Raw genomic sequence first — 7,409 nt, forward strand, 5'->3', positions numbered from 1 at the left:
CTAGAATAACAGCAATCATTATTTAAATTAATTCATTCATTTAGTTAATGTAGTTTTTAATGGCTACCATGTGCCAGGCACTATGTTAGGCCCTAGGGATACAATAATGAGCAAGAAGACATGGTCCTTGCCTTCATGTAAATTAGAGTTTTGTGGGAGAGGCACATATTAGCTAATGGTCACAAAAATGAATATAAAATTGCAACTGTGATAAAGCACTTTGAAGGACAGCAATAGTGAGCTATGAAAATGCATAATGGAAGAACAAACTATTTTGGGAAGGAAGTGCATTCTGAAGAGTACAATCTGGAGAACCTTTAAGGCAAAGCTTCTGAGGATAAGTTTAAGAATCATTTGCCTACGGGTATGGTCAAGGCACCATGCATGAGGGATGTGGCCAGGGCAGAGGATGCAGAAGACATATTGGGTATTCCTTACAAAGAAGGAACAGTGTGTGTCGGGGGCATAGAAGCACGTGCATAGTGGGTGAGTGCAGCTGGAGAGAAGACACAGAAGAGAAGTGAGGAGAAAATGTGAGAGGAGAGGCCAAGCCAGTGGCCACTGTGAAGGCCATATCCTAAAGGGAATGTTGTAATGGTGTGTGTGTGTGTGTGTGTGTGTGTGTGTGTGTGTGTGTATGTGCTTGAATTTTTATTTTTATTTATTTATTTAAAGATTTCTTTTTTTTATTGAATCACTGTGAGATAGACCCTTAGAAAGCCGTTCATGTTTAGGTTTCAGTCATGACTGTGTTCCAATACACATCCCTCTACCAGTGTACATGTTGCAGCACCAGTGTCCCCAGTTTCCTTCCTACCCCCAGCCTGCCTGTATGGCAGATGTCAGTTTCCTTTCTTCTCTCTCTCTTCCTCTCCCTCTCCTTCCCTTCCTTCCTTTCCCCCCCTTCTCTCTCTCTCTTTCTCTCTCTCTCTCTCTCTCTCTCTCTCTCTTTCTCTCTCTCTCTCTTTTCCTTTTAGGCATCATTGCGGTTCGCAATGCAAATACTGAAAGGTTATCAGGTATATCCCTTTACTGACTTTCAACACTGTTCTTGTCCAGTGCACCTTCATATCTTTAAACTCACCCTCATAACACTACTTTTGAATTGGAATTAGGCAACATTTTCCACACATGTTATCTGATTAGGAATTCAAGTTTAGAACTACAGATAAAGTGCCTTTCAAAGGAAGAGTTTATAAAAAGTGCCATATCAAAGAGAGGTTATAAATTGTCTAAGAATACATGTGTTTATTGAATAATTGTACCTCCTGAAATGCAATCATTTCTCTTATAGTTACAAGGGTTCTACTTATTTTTCTTTTAAATGTCATTTTGCCTGTTTAGTAATAGATTTGAATAAAAGACTGGAACTCAATCTAAAAAATTTTATAAGTTTCTGAGCCAGAGCAATAGCACAGCAGGTAGAGCACTTGTTTTGCAGGTGACCAACCGAGGTGTGAGCCCCAGGAAACCCATATGGTCCCCAGCCCTTCAGAAGATTACCATCTTTAAGCGCTGAGTCAGGAGTAAGCCCTGAGAATCACTGGCTATGGCCAAAAATTGAAGAACTATATAGATTTCCCAAGTATATCATTCTTATTTAAGGAGTTATTATTATTTTATTGAATACTAAATATTGTTTTATGAGCATTTGTCTTAATATGTTGAGGTAAAATGTTAGGAAAAGAAAGATACCATTGATCAATATTTTAGTCTCTTTTCTATAAATCTGAACTACATATAGAAATTCAGATGCATTTTGAAGCATTCCACTGTCACTAAGAAATATACATACATTACATTACGGAATATACCATGACTAAATCATTGTAAAACGTAGATATGATGAACAAATAATTGACTCTTAAAGACAACTACCATAGTATGTGACATTATATGTAGGTGTATACTTATAGCATTAGATTATAAAGGATTTTTAAATATGATTTCTCAAAAAGTACATTTTACATAAATGAATAAGAAAAAACAAAACAAAGTCAAAGAGACAAACCTAAGTTCAATCCCCAGCACCACATATTTTTGAGGAAATTTGTTATATACCAAATCTATAGTAATCAAAATGAGTGTGTGGTGAGGGGAAAATGTCAGCCATGACTCTTTTATCTAACTAGCCTTCCATGAAATTATATAAAATAAATAATCTTGAATATTTTAGCTGAAATTAAGTGACACAAGTATTGCCCTATGTCCAATAGTCTTAGTTTTCAATTTTCTGTATAAGAACACAGGGACACAGGAGGACTGAGGGTGATTTCTGGATCCAGAATAATCTGTCCAGACAATCTGACACACTTCTATATCATCTTTGACTAGGAAAATGAATATATGTCACCTGATTGATAGTCAGCAAATATCAGAATTAAGTTCTACTGATTAAGGGGCTGCCGGCAGGCAGTATGCAACAGAGGATTTTCGAAAATATACCAAAAGTCAGAAGGAATTTCTATTCCAGTGGAATCTGAAGGACTTGATCTCAGTGAAAATGTATCATTTGCATTGAGGTTTATTGTATTATCTTTCTCTGAGAATGAATGAAACATATTTATCCCACTCAAAATTAAATGGTGAGGAGGTACCTATTAAAGGCCAGTTAAGGAAGTATTTAAGAAAGAGAGCATGCCATAGTCTTTCCAAGTTGAGAGGTTCCCACACTTATTTAACCTGCTTCCACCTTTTTTAGACAAATATAAACAAACACTCAGTCTATTTCCCTAGAAACCTACATTTTGGGGGGAGGGTCATACCCGGTGATGCACAGGGGTCACTCCTGGCTCACGCACTCAGGAATTACTCTGAGAAGTGCTCAGGGGATCACATGGGATACTGGGAATCAAACCTGGGTCGGCTGTGTGCAAGGCAAACACCCTACCAGCTGTGCTATTGCTCCAGCTCCCAAACCTACCTTCTTAAAAAAAATACTTCTTTAAGCTAGCAAACATACCCCACACCCACCCCACACACCTCTAATTGCATCTGATGCTAATACCCACCCTTAATCTTTGTGTCCCAAGGCAGAAAGCATTGCCCACTTAGGAAACACTGTCTAGTTAAATGCTTTCTTGTAAAAAACTAAGGCACGCCAACGGGTGTGTACACTCGCGGGCTCTCAGGGCGGCTCTGTCTCACTGCCCGAGTTCCGTGCCCTGGAACCGCTGTGTGTGCTGTCGGTCAAGGGCAGGTGACAGAAGGAAGAAGGCCAAACTGGTTGCTCGATCAGTTTATTTCTGCTTCTCTCCCAGTTGGATCTCTCTCTGGATCTCTGGATCTAGCCCCCCAACCCACTCTTACAGCCTTGTTAAATCCCCCCAGCATGAGGGGTTTGGGGTGTACACATAGGTGTGGTCACAATCAATCGGGTAAGGTTCCTTTCCCTCAGGGGATGCTTCTCTTAGGATTGACTCTTTCAACAAGAGGATCCACCCAAGGGTGCAGTCCCATGAGTGTGTTTCTCCTCTCCTCATCCAGCAAACATATAAGAATTCATAATATTAATCATTTTATATGGACACAATAAGAAATGCATTAAAGCTTATAGAATTGCTCTCCTGGGGCCATCTCAATCTCAGACTGCAGTGCTCAGGCTGGATCAGTCTTTCCTATTCCTAGCAGGGTCCTAGTCTCGTCATTACTTTTGGATCATGACAGCATTTGTCTATGATCAAGCTCTTAACTAATAGTTAAGAATTAGGCACTTTGGCCAGGCCCACCTCGATGCCAGGGTAGCACATAACTCACGGCTTGCCCTGGATCCGTCTCGTCCCTCGTCGGGACCCTGATTTTGGGGTGCTAGGAACTGAGGGCAACTGAGGCTTACGTGGAGAAAGCAGATGCCCGGGAATGATTAATATTCAAAGCCAATTAAGTCCCAAGTTACAAAAGCATAATATTGTCTTCTTGTGCCTATACAAAAAGGACATTGCTTTAAAGTAAATTATTCAAAAGGCATAAGGGGAAGAGAAAGGCAATATTAACTTATAATATAAGTTCAGTATCCTAGGAAGGTCTGACCTTACTAATTAGCAGAGTCAGATTAGGGGGAGAAGCTGATTAAATTTTTTTTGGGAAGAGAGCATAGAGAAGTGATTACAGCTAAACAAAGGGATGGGAGAGATTCGGGAACACCTTGATGGGTGAGACTGGGGTAAGCTTAAACTCCGGGAAAAACCCAGGACAAGCTCCTTGTGGCAAGGGGGGAGAGGACAAAGTAATGTCATCCTACACTTTCTAAATTTCTTTATGTCTGGGATTTGTGCTAAAGCCAAACATGGTAAAAGAAGAAGATATTTAGGACCCAGACCCAGATATCTCAACATGTAATATTTGACACATACTCTACGTATTTAAAAAAAAACAACATAGAGACAATTTACATAGAGGTACAAGACAACAAACAGAGCTAAGGAAAATTGCCATTGCAAAGATAGTTTATAATGAACAGTTCCTAAGAGGAAGAGGCACGCTATGCCCTAGGGGCCCTACGGCCTGTAAGAAGAAGAAGGAAGCACTCTTGGAAAGATCTTTATTGTGGTTTCCATGGAAATAAACAATTGAAGCAGGGCAATCTGGTTTTAGTTGGCTTGTTCAAATAATTTCACTGGCTTTGTTCTAGTTTATAGACGACTGTTTCTAGTTGTCTGGTGTCTGGTCAGTGATAAGGTAGGTGAATAGTGAGCTCAAATGCAGACACTTTACAAAGGAGGAGATTGTGGTGTTTAGACTCTATAGGCAAATATAGGGGAAAGGATGGGCCAGGAAATAGCCAGGAATGAGGGAGCAAGGACCCAAGGTAAGGTGACTCAGACATGTGATAGGGTTGCCCAGAACAAAACATAACTGCCTTGTACAAGAGAGGCAGATGGGAAAACGCGTCATTTGCTGAAGCTAGAACATGGTTAATAGCCCTGAGGACTGGAACTATTTATACACAACTGAAAGGATTTTGTAAATAGAACTCAGAAGAGTGGGTCATGCCAAATTTGGTTGACTAAGGTATGGAGAGCCTCTGAGAAGTTGACAATCTCCCTCTTTCACTATTTTAAGAACACAAGTGTACTGAAGACTATATGAAACAACACAGGTGAAAAAAAATCACCTGGCATGGGACAAAAAGGCAAAAGGGTGGAAGCAGTGTGAGGCAAGTACCTTCTTCACATACCTCAACACAGAAAATGACCTGAGCAGAAGGGACTTTCCCTAAAGCAGTGGTGAGAGACATCCCCAGAAAGTTATTAGGGGTTGAATGAGTAAGATTGAAACATTGAAGGAAGAAATAAATACATAAAATATATGAAACCGCATCGTATTCTGGTCTTGCTTACAAATGTTTCACTTCATACCTAGTCTCTTAATAAGATTATGAAATTGAAGTTTTAAACTGAGGAATGAGTTTTATATGTTGCTAAGTATACTCGTCTGCTATCCACAAATATATGCTATTCTGTAGCCAAAAATGACTTTAAAGCTAAGGAATGTGATAGTGATGCCAACAGAACAGCTACCACAGTTGAGGGAAAGGTAATTATGGAAAAACAGTTCAATTGATTCATGTTGTAAATCATTTCTAGATGCACAATCCTGGTTAGTATTAACAGATAACTTATGGGATAATAGTATTATATCCATATAATAAATGAGAAAAGTGAGTCATGGATAGGCAAAATGGAAAACAACGAAAGGCAGTTTTAACTAGAGAAGTTGATATGTGGACACAGATTTGAAGGTAGCCAAAATATGAGTTATGTCCTGAACTTTATATATATGCATGGTTTTGAATCTTATTCCTTGGTTTGGTTACCAATACTTTTTAAATTTATATATTAATTTTCCCTAAAGATTCATTTCACTTTCTGTGTAATTCTATAAAGCCTCAGGGGATGGTCTTGTTCTTCTAACGTGTCAGTTGAAAAGAAAGAGGCTACTTTGGGCCAGAAGTGATTTGGCTTGTCTAGATATGAGTCCAGGCTTCAGACTCAAAGTCTAGCCTTTTTGTTTTTGTACCACATAGCCTTTATGACATTAGTCATTGTAAAAAAACATCTGCCAGGGGGCGACCAGGAGAAGAGCCCCGGAGGCTCTCCCTGTAGACCGCCCCTGGGTTCGGAGGTTAGGTGCCGGGCCACTCACCCAGACGAAGTGGCCTGGGCCATGGGGCAGACAGTGGAGGAAATGAGGGCCAAGCCAGTTGCTTGATCAGTTGCCCTTTATTCCATTTTCTCCTGTTTCTCTCTCTGTTTCTCTCCCGGCTCTCGATATCTTCCCCCCAACCCACTCTCCAGTCTAGTTAAATGCCCCAGCATGAGGGGATTGGGGCTTACACATAGGTGTGGTCACAATGAATAGGGTTAAAGTTCTTTCCCTCAGGGGATCCTGCTTCTAGGGCAGATTCTCTTTCACCAGGATGACCCATCCAAGAGCAAATCCCATGAGTGTGCTTCTCCTCTCCTAGTCCAGCAAACATATAAGCATTCATATATTAATCATTTTGTATGGACACAAAATGTAAGTAAAAGATGCTTATAGAATTGCTCTCCTGGTGCCATCTCAATCTCAGACTACAGTGCTCAGGCCAGATTAGTTTTTCCTATCCCTAGCAGGGTCCTAGTCTCGTCATTACTTTTGGATCATGACAGCATTTGTCCATGATCAAGCTCTTAACTTATAGTTAAGCATTAGGCACTTTGGCCAGGCCCATCTTGATGCCAGGGTAGCACACAACTCACTGCTTGCCCTGGGTTCATCCCGTCCCTCATAGGGGATCCTGCTTTTGGGGGTGCTAGGAAGTAAAGGGCAGCTGAGGATTAGGTTGAGAGAACAGATGCCCAGGAGGAAAATAACATGCAGAGTCAAATGACTCCCAGGTTACAAAAGTATAGCATTTGCTACAGTCTTCCTGTGCCCATACAAAAGGACTTGGCTCTGAATGAACTATGTAAAGTACTCAAGGAGAAGAGGAAAACAATATTTACAAGTCAACAGAACACAAAGAAAGAAGTTACAAATAAACACAGAGGAATGGGAGTAATGTGATGGGAGTAACCCAATAAACCTAAACTACCTGAGGCTATGTTATCCTACAAGTCATAATTATTATCTATTCGTTTAAAACAATCATATTTTCAAATAGAAAGTAGTTTTGTAACTACCAGCTCTGTTGGAGGAATTTAGCCTGGTGTCACTATGGGGACCTGATCTCCATTCTGCCCCTTGTTTGTTTTGTACCCTGCAGCAGATTTTTTTAAGGCTTTTAATTCCAGTTTTTCATTAATAAAGAGAGAACTAATTCAATGTTTCCTATACTTCCTTCTAGCTTTCATTTTTAGAGCTACATGACAAAGTCCAAATTTCTTTCTATACGATTGTCGTGTACTTTTTTCTTAAATTGAATACCA

This window comes from Sorex araneus, chromosome X, assembly GCF_027595985.1.
Source record: "Sorex araneus isolate mSorAra2 chromosome X, mSorAra2.pri, whole genome shotgun sequence".
NCBI classification, from domain to species: Eukaryota; Metazoa; Chordata; class Mammalia; order Eulipotyphla; family Soricidae; genus Sorex; species Sorex araneus.